Raw genomic sequence first — 18,533 nt, forward strand, 5'->3', positions numbered from 1 at the left:
GCATCCGATTCCCCATATCTGATTCCCCGCCTCTGTTTCCCCGCCTCTGATTCCCCGCCTCTGTTTCCCCATATCTGATTCCCGCCTCTGATTCCCAACTATGATTCCCCGCCTCTGATTCCCTGCCTCTGATTCCCCGCGTTCTATTCCCTGCCTCTGATTCCCCGCCTGTGATTCCCCATCACTGATTCACCACCTCTGATTCCCTACCTCTGATTCCCCATATCTAATTCCCCGCCTCTGTTTGCCCGCCTCTGATTCCCCGCCTCTGTTTCCCCATATCTGATTCCCCGCCTCTGAATCCCCAACTCTGATTCCCTGCCTCAGATTCCCCAGCTCTGATTCCCCGCCTTTGATTCCCCCCGTCTGATTACCAGCCTCTGAATCCCCGTGTCTGATTTCCTGCCTCTGATTCCCCATCTCTGATTCCGCACATCCAATTCCCTGCCTCTGATTCCCCAACTCTGATTCCCCACCTCTGATTCCCCAGCTCTGATTCCCCGCCTCAGATTCCCCGCGTCTGATTCCCTGCCTCTGATTCCTCGCCTCTGATTCCCTGCCTCTGATTCCCCATATCAGATTCCCCGCCTCTGATTCCCCAACTCTGATTCCCCGCTTCTGATTCCGCAGCTCTGAATCCCCGCCTCTGATTCCCCGCGTCTGATTCCCTGCCTCTGATTCCCCGCCTCTGATTCCCCATCTGTGATTCACAACCTCTGATGCCCAACCTCTGATTCCCCATATCTGATTCCCCGCCTCTGATTCCCCATATCTGATTCCCCGCCTCTGATTGCCCACCTCTGATTCCCCGCGTCTGATACCCTGCCTCTTGATTCCCCGCCTCTGATTCCCCATCTCTGATTCACCACCTCTGATTCCCGGCCTCTGATTCCCCATCTCTGATTCCGCACGTCCGATTCCCTGCCTATGATTCCCCACCTCTGATTCCCCGCCTCTGATTCCCCATATCTGATTCCCTGCCTCTGTTTCCCCGCCTCTGATTCCCTACCTCTGTTTCCCCATATCTGATTCCCCGCCTCTGATTCCCCACCTCTAATACCCCGCCTCTGATTCCCCAGCTCTGATTCCCCGCCTCTGATTCCCCGCATCTGATTCCCTGCCTTTGATTCCCCGCCTCTGATTCCAGGCCTCTGATTCCCATCATCTGATTCCGGCCTCTGATTCCCGGCCTCTGATTCCCTGCTTCTGATTCTGATTCCCTGCCTCTGATTCCCCATCTCTGATTCCGCACATCTGATTCCCTGCCTCTGATTCCCCACCTCTGATTCCCCATATCTGATTCCCCGCCTCTGTTTCCCCGCCTCTGATTCCCCGCCTCTGTTTCCCCGCCTCTGATTCCCCGCCTCTGATTCCCAACTCTGATTCGCCGCCTCTGATTGCCCAGCTCTGATTCCCCGTGTTTGATTCCCTGCCTCTGATTCCCTGCCCTGATTCCCCATCTCTGTTTCACCGCCTTTGATTCGCCACCTCTGATTCACCATATCTGATTCCCCGCCTCTGTTTCCCCGACTCTGATTCCCTGCCTCTGATTCCCAACCTCTGATTCCACACCTCTGATTCCCCACCTCTGATTCCCCGCCTCTGATTCCCCATATCTGATTCCCTGCCTCTGTTTCCCCGCCTCTGATTCCCTACCTCTGTTTCCCCATATCTGATTCCCCGCCTCTGATTCCCCACCTCTAATACCCCGCCTCTGATTCCCCAGCTCTGATTCCCCGCCTCTGATTCCCCGCATCTGATTCCCTGCCTTTGATTCCCCGCCTCTGATTCCAGGCCTCTGATTCCCATCATCTGATTCCGGCCTCTGATTCCCGGCCTCTGATTCCCTGCTTCTGATTCTGATTCCCTGCCTCTGATTCCCCATCTCTGATTCCGCACATCTGATTCCCTGCCTCTGATTCCCCACCTCTGATTCCCCATATCTGATTCCCCGCCTCTGTTTCCCCGCCTCTGATTCCCCGCCTCTGTTTCCCAATATCTAAGTCCCCACCTCTGATTCCCCAAATCTGATTCCCCACCTCTGATTCCCCAGCTCTGATTCCCCGCCTCTGATTCCCCGCATCTGATTCCCTGCATCTGATTCCAAGCCTCTGATTCCCTGCATCTGATTCCAAGCCTCTGATTCCCCAGCTCTGATTCCCTGCGTCTGATTCCCTGCGTTCTATTCCCTGCCTCTGATTCCCCGCCTGTGATTCCCCATCACTGATTCACCACCTCTGATTCCCCACCTCTGATTCCCCATATCTAATTCCCCGCCTCTGTTTGCCCGCCTCTGATTCCCCGCCTCTGTTTCCCCATATCTGATTCCCCGTCTCTGAATCCCCAACTCTGATTCCCTGCCTCTGATTCCCCAGCTCTGATTCCCCGCCTTTGATTCCCCCCGTCTGATTCCCAGCCTCTGAACCCCGTGTCTGATTTCCTGCCTCTGATTCCCCGCCTCTGATTCCCCATCTCTGATTCCTCTGATTCCCCACATCTGATTCCCCATCTCTGATTCCGCACATCCGATTCCCTGCCTCTGATTCCCCAACTCTGATTCCCCACCTCTGATTCCCCAGCTCTGATTCCCCGCCTCAGATTCATCGCGTCTGATTCCCTGCCTCTGATTCCCCGCCTCTGATCCCCATCTCTGATTCCCCACCTCTGATTCCCCGTGTCTGATTCCCTGCCTCTAATTCCCCGCCTCTGAATCCCAGCCTCTGATTCCCCATATCTGATTCCCCGCCTCTGATTCCCTGCCTCTGATTCCCCAGCTCTGATTCCCCGCCCTTGATTCTCCCCGTCTGATTCCCAGCCTCTGAATCCCCGTGTCTGATTTCCTGCCTCTGATTCCCCGCCTCTGATTCCCCATCTCTGATTCACCGCGTCTGATTCCCCATCTCTGATTCCCCACCTCTGATTCCCCATATCTGATTCCCTGCCTCTGTTTCCCCGCCTCTGATTCCCCACCTCTGATTCCCCGCCTCTGATTCCCCAACTCTAATACCCCACCTCTGATTCCCCAGCTCTGATTCCCCGCCTCTGATTCCCCGCATCTGATTCCCTGCCTCTGATTCCCCGCCTCTGATTCCAGGCCTCTGATTCCCAGCATCTGATTCCGGCCTCTTATTCCCGGCCTCTGATTCCCTGCTACTGATTCTGATTCCCTGCCTCTGATTCCCCACCTCTGATTCCGCACATCTGATTCCTTGCCTCTGATTCCCCACCTCTGATTCCCCATATCTGATTCCCCGCCTGGGTTTCCCCGCCTCTGATTCCCCGCCTCTGTTTCCCAATATCTAAGTCCCCGCCTCTGATTCCCCAAATCTGATTCCCCACCTCTGATTCCCCAGCTCTGATTCCCCGCCTCTGATTCCCTGCATCTGATTCCCTGCATCTGATTCCAAGCCTCTGATTCCCTGCCTCTGATTCCCAACCTCTGATTCCCCACCTCTAATTCCCCATATCTGATTCCCCGCCTCTGTTTCCCTGCCTCGGATTCCCCCCCTCTGTTTCCCCATATCTGATTCCCGGCCTCTGATTCCCCGCCTCTGATTCCCCGCCTCTGATTCCCTGCCTCTCATTCCCCATCTCCGATTCCGCACATCTGATTCCCTTCCTCTGATTCCCCGCCTCTGATTCCCCGCCTCTGATTCCCTGCCTCTGATTCCCCAACCTCGGATTCCCCACCTCTGATTCCCCATATCTGATTCCCCGCCTCTGTTTCCCCGCCTCTGATTCCCCGCCTCTGATTCCCAACTCTGATTCGCCGCCTCTGATTGCCCAGCTCTGATTCCCCGTGTTTGATTCCCTGCCTCTGATTCCCTGCCCTGATTCCCCATCTCTGTTTCACCGCCTTTGATTCGCCACCTCTGATTCACCATATCTGATTCCCCGCCTCTGTTTCCCCGACTCTGATTCCCTGCCTCTGATTCCCAACCTCTGATTCCACACCTCTGATTCCCCATATCTGATTCCCCGCCTCTATTTCCCCATATCTGATTCCCCGCCTCTGATTCCCCAACTCTGATTCCCCGCCCCTGATTCCCCAGCTCTGATTCCCCGACTCTGATTCCCGGAGTCCGATTCCCTGCCTCTGATTCCCCGCCTCTGATTCCCCATCTCTGATTCCCCGCCTCCGATTCCCCGTGTCTGATTCCCTGCCTCTGATTCCCCGCCTCTGATTCCCCGCCTCTGATTCCCTGCCACTGATTCCCTGCCCCTGATTCCCCAATTCTGATTCCCCATATCTGATTCCCCGCCTCTGTTTCCCCGCCTCTGATTCCCCGCCTCTGATTCCCCATATCTGATTCCCTGCCTCTGATTCCCCAAGTATGATTCACCGCCTCTGATTCCCCAGCTCTGAATCCCCGCCTCTGATTCCCCGCGTCTGATTCCCTGCCTCTGATTCCCCGCCTTGATTCCCCATCTCTGATTCACAACCTCATATTCCCCACCTCTGATTCCCTATATTTGATTCCCCGCCTCTGTTTCCCCGCCTCTGATTCGCAACCTCTAATTCCCCACCTCTGATTCCCCATATCTGATTCCCCGCCTCTGTTACCCTGCCTCTGATTCCCGGCCTCTGTTTCCCCATATCTGATTCCCCTCCTCTGATTCCCCAACTCTGATTCCCCGCCTCTGATTCCCCAGCTCTGATTCCCCGCCTTTTATTCCCGGCCTCTGATTCCCTGCCACTGATTCCCCGCCCCTGATTCCCCACCTCTGATTCCCCATATCTGATTCCCCGCCTCTGTTTCCCCAGCTGTGATTCCCCACCTCTGATTCCCAAGCTCTGATTCCCTGCCACTGATTCCCCGCCCCTGATTCCCCACCTCTGATTTCCCATATCTGATTCCCCGCCTCTGTTTCCCCAGCTCTGATTCCCTGCCTCTGATTCCCTGCCCTGATTCCCCATCTCTGTTTCACCGCCTTTGATTCGCCACTTCTGATTCCCCATATCTGATTCCCCGCCTCTGTTTACCCGCCTCTGATTCCCTGCCTCTGATTCCCAACCTCTGATTCCACACCTCTGATTCCCCATATCTGATTCCCCGCCTCTATTTCCCCATATCTGATTCCCCGCCTCTGATTCCCCAACTCTGATTCTCCGCCTCTGATTCCCCAGCTCTGATTCCCCGCCTCTGATTCCCGGCGTCCGATTCCCTGCCTCTGATTCCCCGCCTCTGATTCCCCACCTCTGATTCCCCGCCTCTGATTCCCCAGCTCTGATTCCCTGCCTCTGATTCCCCGCGTTCTATTCCCTGCCTCTGATTCCCCGCCTGTGATTCCCCATCACTGATTCACCACCTCTGATTCCCTACCTCTGATTCCCCATATCTAATTCCCCGCCTCTGTTTGCCCGCCTCTGATTCACCTCCTCTGTTTCCCTATATCTAATTCCCCACCTCTGATGCCCCAACTCTGATTCCCCGCCTCTGATTCCCCAGCTCTGATTCCCCGCCTCTGATTCCCTGCATCCGATTCCCCATATCGGATTCCCCGCCTCTGTTTCCCCGCCTCTGATTCCCCGCCTCTGTTTCCCCATATCTGATTCCCGCCTCTGATTCCCAACTATGATTCCCTGCCTCTGATTCCCCAGCTCTGATTCCCTGCCTCTGATTCCCCGCGTTCTATTCCCTGCCTCTGATTCCCCGCCTGTGATTCCCCATCACTGATTCACCACCTCTGATTCCCTACCTCTGATTCCCCATATCTAATTCCCCGCCTCTGTTTGCCCGCCTCTGATTCCCCGCCTCTGTTTCCCCATATCTGATTCCCAGCCTCTGAATACCCGTGTCTGATTTCCTGCCTCAGATTCCCCGCCTCTGATTCCCCATCTCTGATTCACCGCCTCTGATTCCCCACCTCTGATTCCCCATCTCTGATTCCGCACATCCAATTCCCTGCCTCTGATTCCCCAACTCTGATTCCCCACCTCTGATTCCCCAGCTCTGATTCCCCGCCTCAGATTCCCCGAGTCTGATTCCCTGCCTCTGATTCCCCGCCTCTGATTCCCTGCCTCTGATTCCCCATATCTGATTCCCCGCCTCTGATTCCCCAACTCTGATTCCCCGCTTCTGATTCCCCAGCTCTGAATCCCCGCCTCTGATTCCCCGCATCTGATTCCCTGCCTCTGATTCCCCGCCTCTGATTCCCCATCTGTGATTCACAACCTCTGATGCCCCACCTCTGATTCCCCATATCTGATTCCCCGCCTCTGTTTCCCCGCCTCTGATTCCCCGCCTCTGATTCCCCATATCTGATTCCCCGCCTCTGATTGCCCACCTCTGATTCCCCGCGTCTGATACCCTGCCTCTGATTCCCCGCCTCTGATTCCCCATCTCTGATTCACCACCTCTGATTCCCGGCCTCTGATTCCCCATCTCTGATTCCGCACATCCGATTCCCTGCCTATGATTCCCCACCTCTGATTCCCCGCCTCTGATTCACCATATCTGATTCCCTGCCTCTGTTTCCCCGCCTCTGATTCCCTACCTCTGTTTCCCCATATCTGATTCCCCGCCTCTGATTCCCCAACTCTAATACCCCGCCTCTGATTCCCCAGCTCTGATTCCCCGCCTCTGATTCCCCGCATCTGATTCCCTGCCTCTGATTCCCCGCCTCTGATTCCAGGCCTCTGATTCCCATCATCTGATTCCGGCCTCTGATTCCCTGCTTCTGATTCTGTTTCCCTGCCTCTGATTCCCCATCTCTGATTCCGCACATCTGATTCCCTGCCTCTGATTCCCCACCTCTGATTCCCCATATCTGATTCCCCGCCTCTGTTTCCCCGCCTCTGATTTCCCGCCTCTGTTTCCCAATATCTAAGTCCCCACTTCTGATTCCCCAAATCTGATTCCCCACCTCTGATTCCCCAGCTCTGATTCCCCGCCTCTGATTCCCCGCATCTGATTCCCTGCATCTGATTCCAAGCCTCTGATTCCCTGCCTCTGATTCCCTGCCTCTGATTCCCCGCCTCTGATTCCCCGCCTCTGATTCCCTGCCACTGATTCCCTGCCCCTGATTCCCCAATTCTGATTCCCCATATCTGATTCCCCGCCTCTGTTTCCCCGCCTCTGATTCCCCGCCTCTGATTCCCCATATCTGATTCCCTGCCTCTGATTCCCCAAGTATGATTCACCGCCTCTGATTCCCCAGCTCTGAATCCCCGCCTCTGATTCCCCGCGTCTGATTCCCTGCCTCTGATTCCCCGCCTTGATTCCCCATCTCTGATTCACAACCTCATATTCCCCACCTCTGATTCCCTATATTTGATTCCCCGCCTCTGTTTCCCCGCCTCTGATTCGCAACCTCTAATTCCCCACCTCTGATTCCCCATATCTGATTCCCCGCCTCTGTTACCCTGCCTCTGATTCCCGGCCTCTGTTTCCCCATATCTGATTCCCCTCCTCTGATTCCCCAACTCTGATTCCCCGCCTCTGATTCCCCAGCTCTGATTCCCCGCCTTTTATTCCCGGCCTCTGATTCCCTGCCACTGATTCCCCGCCCCTGATTCCCCACCTCTGATTCCCCATATCTGATTCCCCGCCTCTGTTTCCCCAGCTGTGATTCCCCACCTCTGATTCCCAAGCTCTGATTCCCTGCCACTGATTCCCCGCCCCTGATTCCCCACCTCTGATTTCCCATATCTGATTCCCCGCCTCTGTTTCCCCAGCTCTGATTCCCTGCCTCTGATTCCCTGCCCTGATTCCCCATCTCTGTTTCACCGCCTTTGATTCGCCACTTCTGATTCCCCATATCTGATTCCCCGCCTCTGTTTACCCGCCTCTGATTCCCTGCCTCTGATTCCCAACCTCTGATTCCACACCTCTGATTCCCCATATCTGATTCCCCGCCTCTATTTCCCCATATCTGATTCCCCGCCTCTGATTCCCCAACTCTGATTCTCCGCCTCTGATTCCCCAGCTCTGATTCCCCGCCTCTGATTCCCGGCGTCCGATTCCCTGCCTCTGATTCCCCGCCTCTGATTCCCCACCTCTGATTCCCCGCCTCTGATTCCCCAGCTCTGATTCCCTGCCTCTGATTCCCCGCGTTCTATTCCCTGCCTCTGATTCCCCGCCTGTGATTCCCCATCACTGATTCACCACCTCTGATTCCCTACCTCTGATTCCCCATATCTAATTCCCCGCCTCTGTTTGCCCGCCTCTGATTCACCTCCTCTGTTTCCCTATATCTAATTCCCCACCTCTGATGCCCCAACTCTGATTCCCCGCCTCTGATTCCCCAGCTCTGATTCCCCGCCTCTGATTCCCTGCATCCGATTCCCCATATCGGATTCCCCGCCTCTGTTTCCCCGCCTCTGATTCCCCGCCTCTGTTTCCCCATATCTGATTCCCGCCTCTGATTCCCAACTATGATTCCCTGCCTCTGATTCCCCAGCTCTGATTCCCTGCCTCTGATTCCCCGCGTTCTATTCCCTGCCTCTGATTCCCCGCCTGTGATTCCCCATCACTGATTCACCACCTCTGATTCCCTACCTCTGATTCCCCATATCTAATTCCCCGCCTCTGTTTGCCCGCCTCTGATTCCCCGCCTCTGTTTCCCCATATCTGATTCCCAGCCTCTGAATACCCGTGTCTGATTTCCTGCCTCAGATTCCCCGCCTCTGATTCCCCATCTCTGATTCACCGCCTCTGATTCCCCACCTCTGATTCCCCATCTCTGATTCCGCACATCCAATTCCCTGCCTCTGATTCCCCAACTCTGATTCCCCACCTCTGATTCCCCAGCTCTGATTCCCCGCCTCAGATTCCCCGAGTCTGATTCCCTGCCTCTGATTCCCCGCCTCTGATTCCCTGCCTCTGATTCCCCATATCTGATTCCCCGCCTCTGATTCCCCAACTCTGATTCCCCGCTTCTGATTCCCCAGCTCTGAATCCCCGCCTCTGATTCCCCGCATCTGATTCCCTGCCTCTGATTCCCCGCCTCTGATTCCCCATCTGTGATTCACAACCTCTGATGCCCCACCTCTGATTCCCCATATCTGATTCCCCGCCTCTGTTTCCCCGCCTCTGATTCCCCGCCTCTGATTCCCCATATCTGATTCCCCGCCTCTGATTGCCCACCTCTGATTCCCCGCGTCTGATACCCTGCCTCTGATTCCCCGCCTCTGATTCCCCATCTCTGATTCACCACCTCTGATTCCCGGCCTCTGATTCCCCATCTCTGATTCCGCACATCCGATTCCCTGCCTATGATTCCCCACCTCTGATTCCCCGCCTCTGATTCACCATATCTGATTCCCTGCCTCTGTTTCCCCGCCTCTGATTCCCTACCTCTGTTTCCCCATATCTGATTCCCCGCCTCTGATTCCCCAACTCTAATACCCCGCCTCTGATTCCCCAGCTCTGATTCCCCGCCTCTGATTCCCCGCATCTGATTCCCTGCCTCTGATTCCCCGCCTCTGATTCCAGGCCTCTGATTCCCATCATCTGATTCCGGCCTCTGATTCCCTGCTTCTGATTCTGTTTCCCTGCCTCTGATTCCCCATCTCTGATTCCGCACATCTGATTCCCTGCCTCTGATTCCCCACCTCTGATTCCCCATATCTGATTCCCCGCCTCTGTTTCCCCGCCTCTGATTTCCCGCCTCTGTTTCCCAATATCTAAGTCCCCACTTCTGATTCCCCAAATCTGATTCCCCACCTCTGATTCCCCAGCTCTGATTCCCCGCCTCTGATTCCCCGCATCTGATTCCCTGCATCTGATTCCAAGCCTCTGATTCCCTGCCTCTGATTCCCAACCTCTGATTCCCCACCTCTGATTCCCCATATCTGAATCCCCGCCTCTGTTTCCCCGCCTCGGATTCCCCGCCTCAGTTTCCCCATATCTGATTCCCGGCCTCTGATTCCCCGCCTCTGATTCCCCGCCTCTGATTCCCTGCCTCTGATTCCCCATCTCCGATTCCGCACATCTGATTCCCTTCCTCTGATTCCCCGCCTCTGATTCCCCGCCTCTGAATCCCTGCCTCTGATTCCCAACCTCTGATTCCCCACCTCTGATTCCCCATATCTGATTCCCCGCCTCTGTTTCCCCGCCTCTGATTCCCCGCCTCTGATTCCCAACTCTGATTCCCCGTCTCTGATTCCCCAGCTCTGATTCCCCGTGTTTGATTCCCTGCCTCTGATTCCCTGCCCTGATTCCCCATCTCTGTTTCACCGCCTTTGATTCGCCACCTCTGATTCCACATATCTGATTCCCCGCTTCTGTTTCCCCGACTCTGATTCCCTTCCTCTGATTCACAACCTCTGATTCCACACCTCTGATTCCCCATATCTGATTCCCCGCCTCTATTTCCCCATATCTGATTCCCCGCCTCTGATTCCCCAACTCTGATTCCCCGCCTCTGATTCCCCAGCTCTGATTCCCCGACTCTGATTCCCGGCGTCCGATTCCCTGCCTCTGATTCCCCGCCTCTGATTCCCCATCTCTGATTCCCCGCCTCTGATTCCCCGTGTCTGATTCCCTGCCTCTGATTCCCCGCCTCTGATTCCCCGCCTCTGATTCCCCATCTCTGATTCACCGCCTTTGATTCGCCACCTCTGATTCCCCATATCTGATTCCCAACCTCTGTTTCCCGGCCTCTGATTCCCCGCCTCTGATTCTCCATATCTCATTCCCCGCCTCTGAATCCCCATCTCTGATTCCCGGACTCTGATTCCCCACCTCTGATTCCCGGCCTCTTATTCCCAGAATCTGATTCCCGGCCTCTGATTCCCGGCCTCTGATCCCCCGCTTCTGATTCTGATTCCCTGCCTCTGATTCCCCATCTCTGATTCCGCACATCTGATTCCCTGCCTCTGATTCCCCACCTCTGATTCCCCATATCTGATTCCCCGCCTCTGTTTCCCCGCCTCTGATTCCCCACCTCTTTTTCCCGATATCTAATTCCCCACCTCTGATGCCCCAACTCTGATTCCCCGCCTCTGATTCCCCAGCTCTGATTCCCCGCCTCTGATTCCCCGCATCCGATTCCCCATATCTGATTCCCCGCCTCGGTTTCCCCGCCTCTGATTCCCCGCCTCTGTTTCCCCATATCTGATTCCCCGCCTCTGATTCCCAACTATGATTCCCCGCCTCTGATTCCCCAGCTCTGATTCCCTGCGTCTGATTCCCTGCGTTCTATTCCCTGCCTCTGATTCCCCGCCTGTGATTCCCCATCACTTATTCACCACCTCTGATTCCCCACCTCTGATTCCCCATATCTAATTCCCCGCCTCTGTTTGCCCGCCTCTGATTCCCCGCCTCTCTTTCCCCATATCTGATTCCCCGTCTCTGAATCCCAAACTCTGATTCCCTGCCTCTGATTCCCCAGCTCTTATTCCCCGCCTTTGATTCCCCCCGTCTGATTCCCTGCCTCTGAATCCCCGTGTCTGATTTCCTGCCTCTGATTCCCCGCCTCTGATTCCCCATCTCTGATTCCTCTGATTCCCCACATCTGATTCCCCATCTCTGATTCCGCACATCCGATTCCCTGCCTCTGATTCCCCAACTCTGATTCCCCGCCTCAGATTCCCCGCGTCTGATTCCCTGCCTGTGATTCCCCGCCTCTGATTCCCCATCTCTGATTCCCCACCTCTGATTCCCCGTGTCTGATTCCCTGCCTCTGATTCCCCGCTTCTGAATCCCAGCCTCTGATTCCCCATATCTGATTTCCTGCCTCTGATTTCCCGCCTCTGATTCCCCATCTCTGATTCACCGCCTCTGATTCCCCATCTCTGATTCCCCACCTCTGATTCCCCGTGTCTGATTCCCCGTGTCTGATTCCCTGCCTCTGATTCCAAGCCTCTGATTCCCCATATCTGATTCCCTGCCACTGATTCCCCGCCTCTGATTCCCCATCTCTGATTCACCACCTCTGATTCCCGGCCTCTGATTGCCCACCTCTGATTCCCCGCCTCTGATTCGCCAGCTATGATACCCCCCCTCTGATTCCCCGCGTCTGATTCCCCGCCTCTGATTCCCCAACTCTAATACCCCGCCTCTGATTCCCCAGCTCTGATTCCCCTCCTCTGATTCCCCGCATCTGATTCCCTGCCTCTGATTCCCCGCCTCTGATTCCAGGCCTCTGATTCCCAACCTCTGATTCCCCACCTCTGATTCCCCATATCTGATTCCCCGCCTCTGTTTCACCGCCTCTGATTCCCCGACTCTGTTTCCCCATATCTGATTCCCCGCCTCTGATTCCCCAACTCTGATTCCCCGCCTGTGATTCCCCAGCTCTAATTCCCCGCCTCTGATTCCCCATATCTGATTCCCATCCTCTGATTGCCCACCTCTGATTGCCCGCCTCTGATTCGCCAGCTCTGATTCCCCGCCTCTGATTCCCCGCATCTGATTCCCTGCCTCTGATTCCCTGCCTCTGATTCCCCATCTCTGATTCCCCGCCTGTGATTCCCCAGCTCTGATTCCCAGCCTCTGATTCCCCGTGTTTGATCCCCTGCCTCTGATTACCTTCCTCTGATTCCCGGCCTCTGATACCCCGCTTCTGATTCTGATTCCCTGCCTCTGATTCCCCATCTCTGATTCACCACATCTAATTCCCTGCATCTGATTCCACGCCCCTGATTCCCCACCTCTGATTCCCCATATCTGAATCCCCGCCTCTGTTTCCACGCCTCTGATTCCCTGCCTCTGATTCCCAACCTCTGATTCCCCACCCCTGATTCCCCATATCTGATTCCCCGCCTCTGTTTCCCTGCCTCTGATTCTCCGCCCCTGTTTCCCAATATCTGATTCCCCGCCTCTGATTCCCCAACTCTGATTCCCCACCTCTGATTCCCCAGCTCTGATTCCCCGCCTCTGATTCCCCGTGTTTGATTCCCTGCCTCTGATTCCCCGCCTCTTATTCCCCATCTCTGATTCACCGCCTTTGATTCGACACCTCTGATTCCCCATATCTGATTCCCCACCTCTGTTACCCTGCCTCTGATTCCCCGCCTCTGATTCCCCATATATCATTCCCCGCCTCTGAATCCCCATCTCTGATTCCCGGACTCTGATTCACCACCTCTGATTCCCGGCCTCTTATTCCCGGCATCTGAATCCCGGCCTCTGATTCCCGGGCTCTGATTCCCCGCTTCTGATTCTGATTCCCTGCCTCTGATTCCCCATCTCTGATTCCGCACATCTGATTCCCTGCCTCTGATTCCCCACCTCTGATTCCCCATATCTGATTCCCCACCTCTGTTTCCCCGCCTCTGATTCCCCGCCTCTGTTTCCCCATATCTAATTCCCCACCTCTGATGCCCCAACTCTGATACCCCGCCTCTGATTCCCCAGCTCTGATTCCCCGCCTCTGATTCCCCGCATCCGATTCCCCATATCTGATTCCCCGCCTCTGTTTCCCCGCCTTTGATTCCCCGCGTTCTATTCCCTGCCTCTGATTCCCCGCCTGTGATTCCCCATCTCTGATTCACCACCTCTGATTCCCCACCTCTGATTCCCCTTATCTAATTCCCCGCCTCTGTTTGCCCGCCTCTGATTCCCCGCCTCTGTTTCCCCATATCTGATTCCCCGTGTCTGATTCCCTGCCTCTGATTCCCCGCCTCTGATTCCCCGCCTCTGATTCCCTGCCACTGATTCCCTGCCCCTGATACCCCACCTCTGATTCCCCATATCTGATTCCCTGCCTCTGTTTCTCCGCCTCTGATTCCCCGCCTCTGATTCCCTGCCTCTGATTCCCCGCCTCTGATTCCCCAACTCTGATTCCCCGCCTCTGATTCCCCAGCTCTGATACCCGCCTCTGATTCCCCGCGTCTGTTTCCCCGCCTCTGATTCCCTGCCTCTGTTTCCCCATATCTAAGTCCCCGACTCTGATTCCCCAACTCTGATTCCCCACCTCTGATTCCCCAGCTCTGATTCCCCGCCTCTGATTCCCCGCATCTGATTCCCTGCATCTGATTCCCAGCCTCTGATTCCCTGCCTCTGATTCCCAACCTCTGATTCCCCACCTCTGATTCCCCATATCTGATTCCCCGCCTCTGTTTCCCCGCCTCTGATTCCCCGCCTCTGTTTCCCCATATCTGATTCCCGGCCTCTGATTCCCCGCCTCTGATTCCTCGCCTCTGATTCCCTGCCTCTGATTCCCCATCTCCGATTCCGCACATCGGATTTCCTGCCTCTGATTCCCCGCCTGTGATTCCCGGCGTCCGATTCCCTGCCTCTGATTCCCCGCCTCTGATTCCCCACCTCTGATTCCCCGCCTCTGATTCCCCAGCTCTGATTCCCTGCCTCTGATTCCCCGCGTTCTATTCCCTGCCTCTGATTCCCCGCCTGTGATTCCCCATCACTGATTCACCACCTCTGATTCCCTACCTCTGATTCCCCATATCTAATTCCCCGCCTCTGTTTGCCCGCCTCTGATTCACCTCCTCTGTTTCCCTATATCTAATTCCCCACCTCTGATGCCCCAACTCTGATTCCCCGCCTCTGATTCCCCAGCTCTGATTCCCCGCCTCTGATTCCCTGCATCCGATTCCCCATATCGGATTCCCCGCCTCTGTTTCCCCGCCTCTGATTCCCCGCCTCTGTTTCCCCATATCTGATTCCCGCCTCTGATTCCCAACTATGATTCCCTGCCTCTGATTCCCCAGCTCTGATTCCCTGCCTCTGATTCCCCGCGTTCTATTCCCTGCCTCTGATTCCCCGCCTGTGATTCCCCATCACTGATTCACCACCTCTGATTCCCTACCTCTGATTCCCCATATCTAATTCCCCGCCTCTGTTTGCCCGCCTCTGATTCCCCGCCTCTGTTTCCCCATATCTGATTCCCAGCCTCTGAATACCCGTGTCTGATTTCCTGCCTCAGATTCCCCGCCTCTGATTCCCCATCTCTGATTCACCGCCTCTGATTCCCCACCTCTGATTCCCCATCTCTGATTCCGCACATCCAATTCCCTGCCTCTGATTCCCCAACTCTGATTCCCCACCTCTGATTCCCCAGCTCTGATTCCCCGCCTCAGATTCCCCGAGTCTGATTCCCTGCCTCTGATTCCCCGCCTCTGATTCCCTGCCTCTGATTCCCCATATCTGATTCCCCGCCTCTGATTCCCCAACTCTGATTCCCCGCTTCTGATTCCCCAGCTCTGAATCCCCGCCTCTGATTCCCCGCATCTGATTCCCTGCCTCTGATTCCCCGCCTCTGATTCCCCATCTGTGATTCACAACCTCTGATGCCCCACCTCTGATTCCCCATATCTGATTCCCCGCCTCTGTTTCCCCGCCTCTGATTCCCCGCCTCTGATTCCCCATATCTGATTCCCCGCCTCTGATTGCCCACCTCTGATTCCCCGCGTCTGATACCCTGCCTCTGATTCCCCGCCTCTGATTCCCCATCTCTGATTCACCACCTCTGATTCCCGGCCTCTGATTCCCCATCTCTGATTCCGCACATCCGATTCCCTGCATATGATTCCCCACCTCTGATTCCCCGCCTCTGATTCACCATATCTGATTCCCTGCCTCTGTTTCCCCGCCTCTGATTCCCTACCTCTGTTTCCCCATATCTGATTCCCCGCCTCTGATTCCCCAACTCTAATACCCCGCCTCTGATTCCCCAGCTCTGATTCCCCGCCTCTGATTCCCCGCATCTGATTCCCTGCCTCTGATTCCCCGCCTCTGATTCCAGGCCTCTGATTCCCATCATCTGATTCCGGCCTCTGATTCCCTGCTTCTGATTCTGTTTCCCTGCCTCTGATTCCCCATCTCTGATTCCGCACATCTGATTCCCTGCCTCTGATTCCCCACCTCTGATTCCCCATATCTGATTCCCCGCCTCTGTTTCCCCGCCTCTGATTTCCCGCCTCTGTTTCCCAATATCTAAGTCCCCACTTCTGATTCCCCAAATCTGATTCCCCACCTCTGATTCCCCAGCTCTGATTCCCCGCCTCTGATTCCCCGCATCTGATTCCCTGCATCTGATTCCAAGCCTCTGATTCCCTGCCTCTGATTCCCAACCTCTGATTCCCCACCTCTGATTCCCCATATCTGAATCCCCGCCTCTGTTTCCCCGCCTCGGATTCCCCGCCTCAGTTTCCCCATATCTGATTCCCGGCCTCTGATTCCCCGCCTCTGATTCCCCGCCTCTGATTCCCTGCCTCTGATTCCCCATCTCCGATTCCGCACATCTGATTCCCTTCCTCTGATTCCCCGCCTCTGATTCCCCGCCTCTGAATCCCTGCCTCTGATTCCCAACCTCTGATTCCCCACCTCTGATTCCCCATATCTGATTCCCCGCCTCTGTTTCCCCGCCTCTGATTCCCCGCCTCTGATTCCCAACTCTGATTCCCCGTCTCTGATTCCCCAGCTCTGATTCCCCGTGTTTGATTCCCTGCCTCTGATTCCCTGCCCTGATTCCCCATCTCTGTTTCACCGCCTTTGATTCGCCACCTCTGATTCCACATATCTGATTCCCCGCTTCTGTTTCCCCGACTCTGATTCCCTTCCTCTGATTCACAACCTCTGATTCCACACCTCTGATTCCCCATATCTGATTCCCCGCCTCTATTTCCCCATATCTGATTCCCCGCCTCTGATTCCCCAACTCTGATTCCCCGCCTCTGATTCCCCAGCTCTGATTCCCCGACTCTGATTCCCGGCGTCCGATTCCCTGCCTCTGATTCCCCGCCTCTGATTCCCCATCTCTGATTCCCCGCCTCTGATTCCCCGTGTCTGATTCCCTGCCTCTGATTCCCCGCCTCTGATTCCCCGCCTCTGATTCCCTGCCACTGATTCCCTGCCCCTGATTCCCCACCTCTGATTCCCCATATCTGATTCCCCGCCTCTGTTTCCCCGCCTCTGATTCCCCCCCTCTGATTCCCCATATCTGATTCCCTGCCTCTGATTCCCCAACTCTGATTCCCCGCCTCTGATTCCCCAGCTCTGAATCCCCGCCTCTGATTCCCCGTGTCTGATTCCCTGCCTCTGATTCCCCGCCTTGATTCCCCATCACTGATTCACAACCTCTGATTCCCCACCTCTGATTCCCTATATTTGATTCCCCGCCTCTGTTTCCCCGCCTCTGATTCCCCGCCTCTGATTCCCCATATCTGATTCCCCGCCTCTGATTGCCCACCTCTGATTCCCCGCCTCTGATTCGCCAGCTCTGATTCCCCGCCTCTGATTCCCCGCATCTGATTCCCTGCCTCTGATTCCCCGCCTCTGATTCCCCATCTCTGATTCACCGCCTTTGATTCGCCACCTCTGATTCCCCATATCTGATTCCCCACCTCTGTTTCCCGGCCTCTGATTCCCCGCCTCTGATTCTCCATATCTCATTCCCCGCCTCTGAATCCCCATCTCTGATTCCCGGACTCTGATTCCCCACCTCTGATTCCCGGCCTCTTATTCCCAGAATCTGATTCCCGGCCTCTGATTCCCGGCCTCTGATCCCCCGCTTCTGATTCTGATTCCCTGCCTCTGATTCCCCATCTCTGATTCCGCACATCTGATTCCCTGCCTCTGATTCCCCACCTCTGATTCCCCATATCTGATTCCCCGCCTCTGTTTCCCCGCCTCTGATTCCCCACCTCTTTTTCCCGATATCTAATTCCCCACCTCTGATTCCCCATCTCCGATTCCGCACATCGGATTTCCTGCCTCTGATTCCCCGCCTGTGATTCCCGGCGTCCGATTCCCTGCCTCTGATTCCCCGCCTCTGATTCCCCACCTCTGATTCCCCGCCTCTGATTCCCCAGCTCTGATTCCCTGCCTCTGATTCCCCGCGTTCTATTCCCTGCCTCTGATTCCCCGCCTGTGATTCCCCATCACTGATTCACCACCTCTGATTCCCTACCTCTGATTCCCCATATCTAATTCCCCGCCTCTGTTTGCCCGCCTCTGATTCACCTCCTCTGTTTCCCTATATCTAATTCCCCACCTCTGATGCCCCAACTCTGATTCCCCGCCTCTGATTCCCCAGCTCTGATTCCCCGCCTCTGATTCCCTGCATCCGATTCCCCATATCGGATTCCCCGCCTCTGTTTCCCCGCCTCTGATTCCCCGCCTCTGTTTCCCCATATCTGATTCCCGCCTCTGATTCCCAACTATGATTCCCTGCCTCTGATTCCCCAGCTCTGATTCCCTGCCTCTGATTCCCCGCGTTCTATTCCCTGCCTCTGATTCCCCGCCTGTGATTCCCCATCACTGATTCACCACCTCTGATTCCCTACCTCTGATTCCCCATATCTAATTCCCCGCCTCTGTTTGCCCGCCTCTGATTCCCCGCCTCTGTTTCCCCATATCTGATTCCCAGCCTCTGAATACCCGTGTCTGATTTCCTGCCTCAGATTCCCCGCCTCTGATTCCCCATCTCTGATTCACCGCCTCTGATTCCCCACCTCTGATTCCCCATCTCTGATTCCGCACATCCAATTCCCTGCCTCTGATTCCCCAACTCTGATTCCCCACCTCTGATTCCCCAGCTCTGATTCCCCGCCTCAGATTCCCCGAGTCTGATTCCCTGCCTCTGATTCCCCGCCTCTGATTCCCTGCCTCTGATTCCCCATATCT

Source organism: Narcine bancroftii, unplaced genomic scaffold, assembly GCF_036971445.1.
Source record: "Narcine bancroftii isolate sNarBan1 unplaced genomic scaffold, sNarBan1.hap1 Scaffold_151, whole genome shotgun sequence".
Taxonomy (NCBI): domain Eukaryota; kingdom Metazoa; phylum Chordata; class Chondrichthyes; order Torpediniformes; family Narcinidae; genus Narcine; species Narcine bancroftii.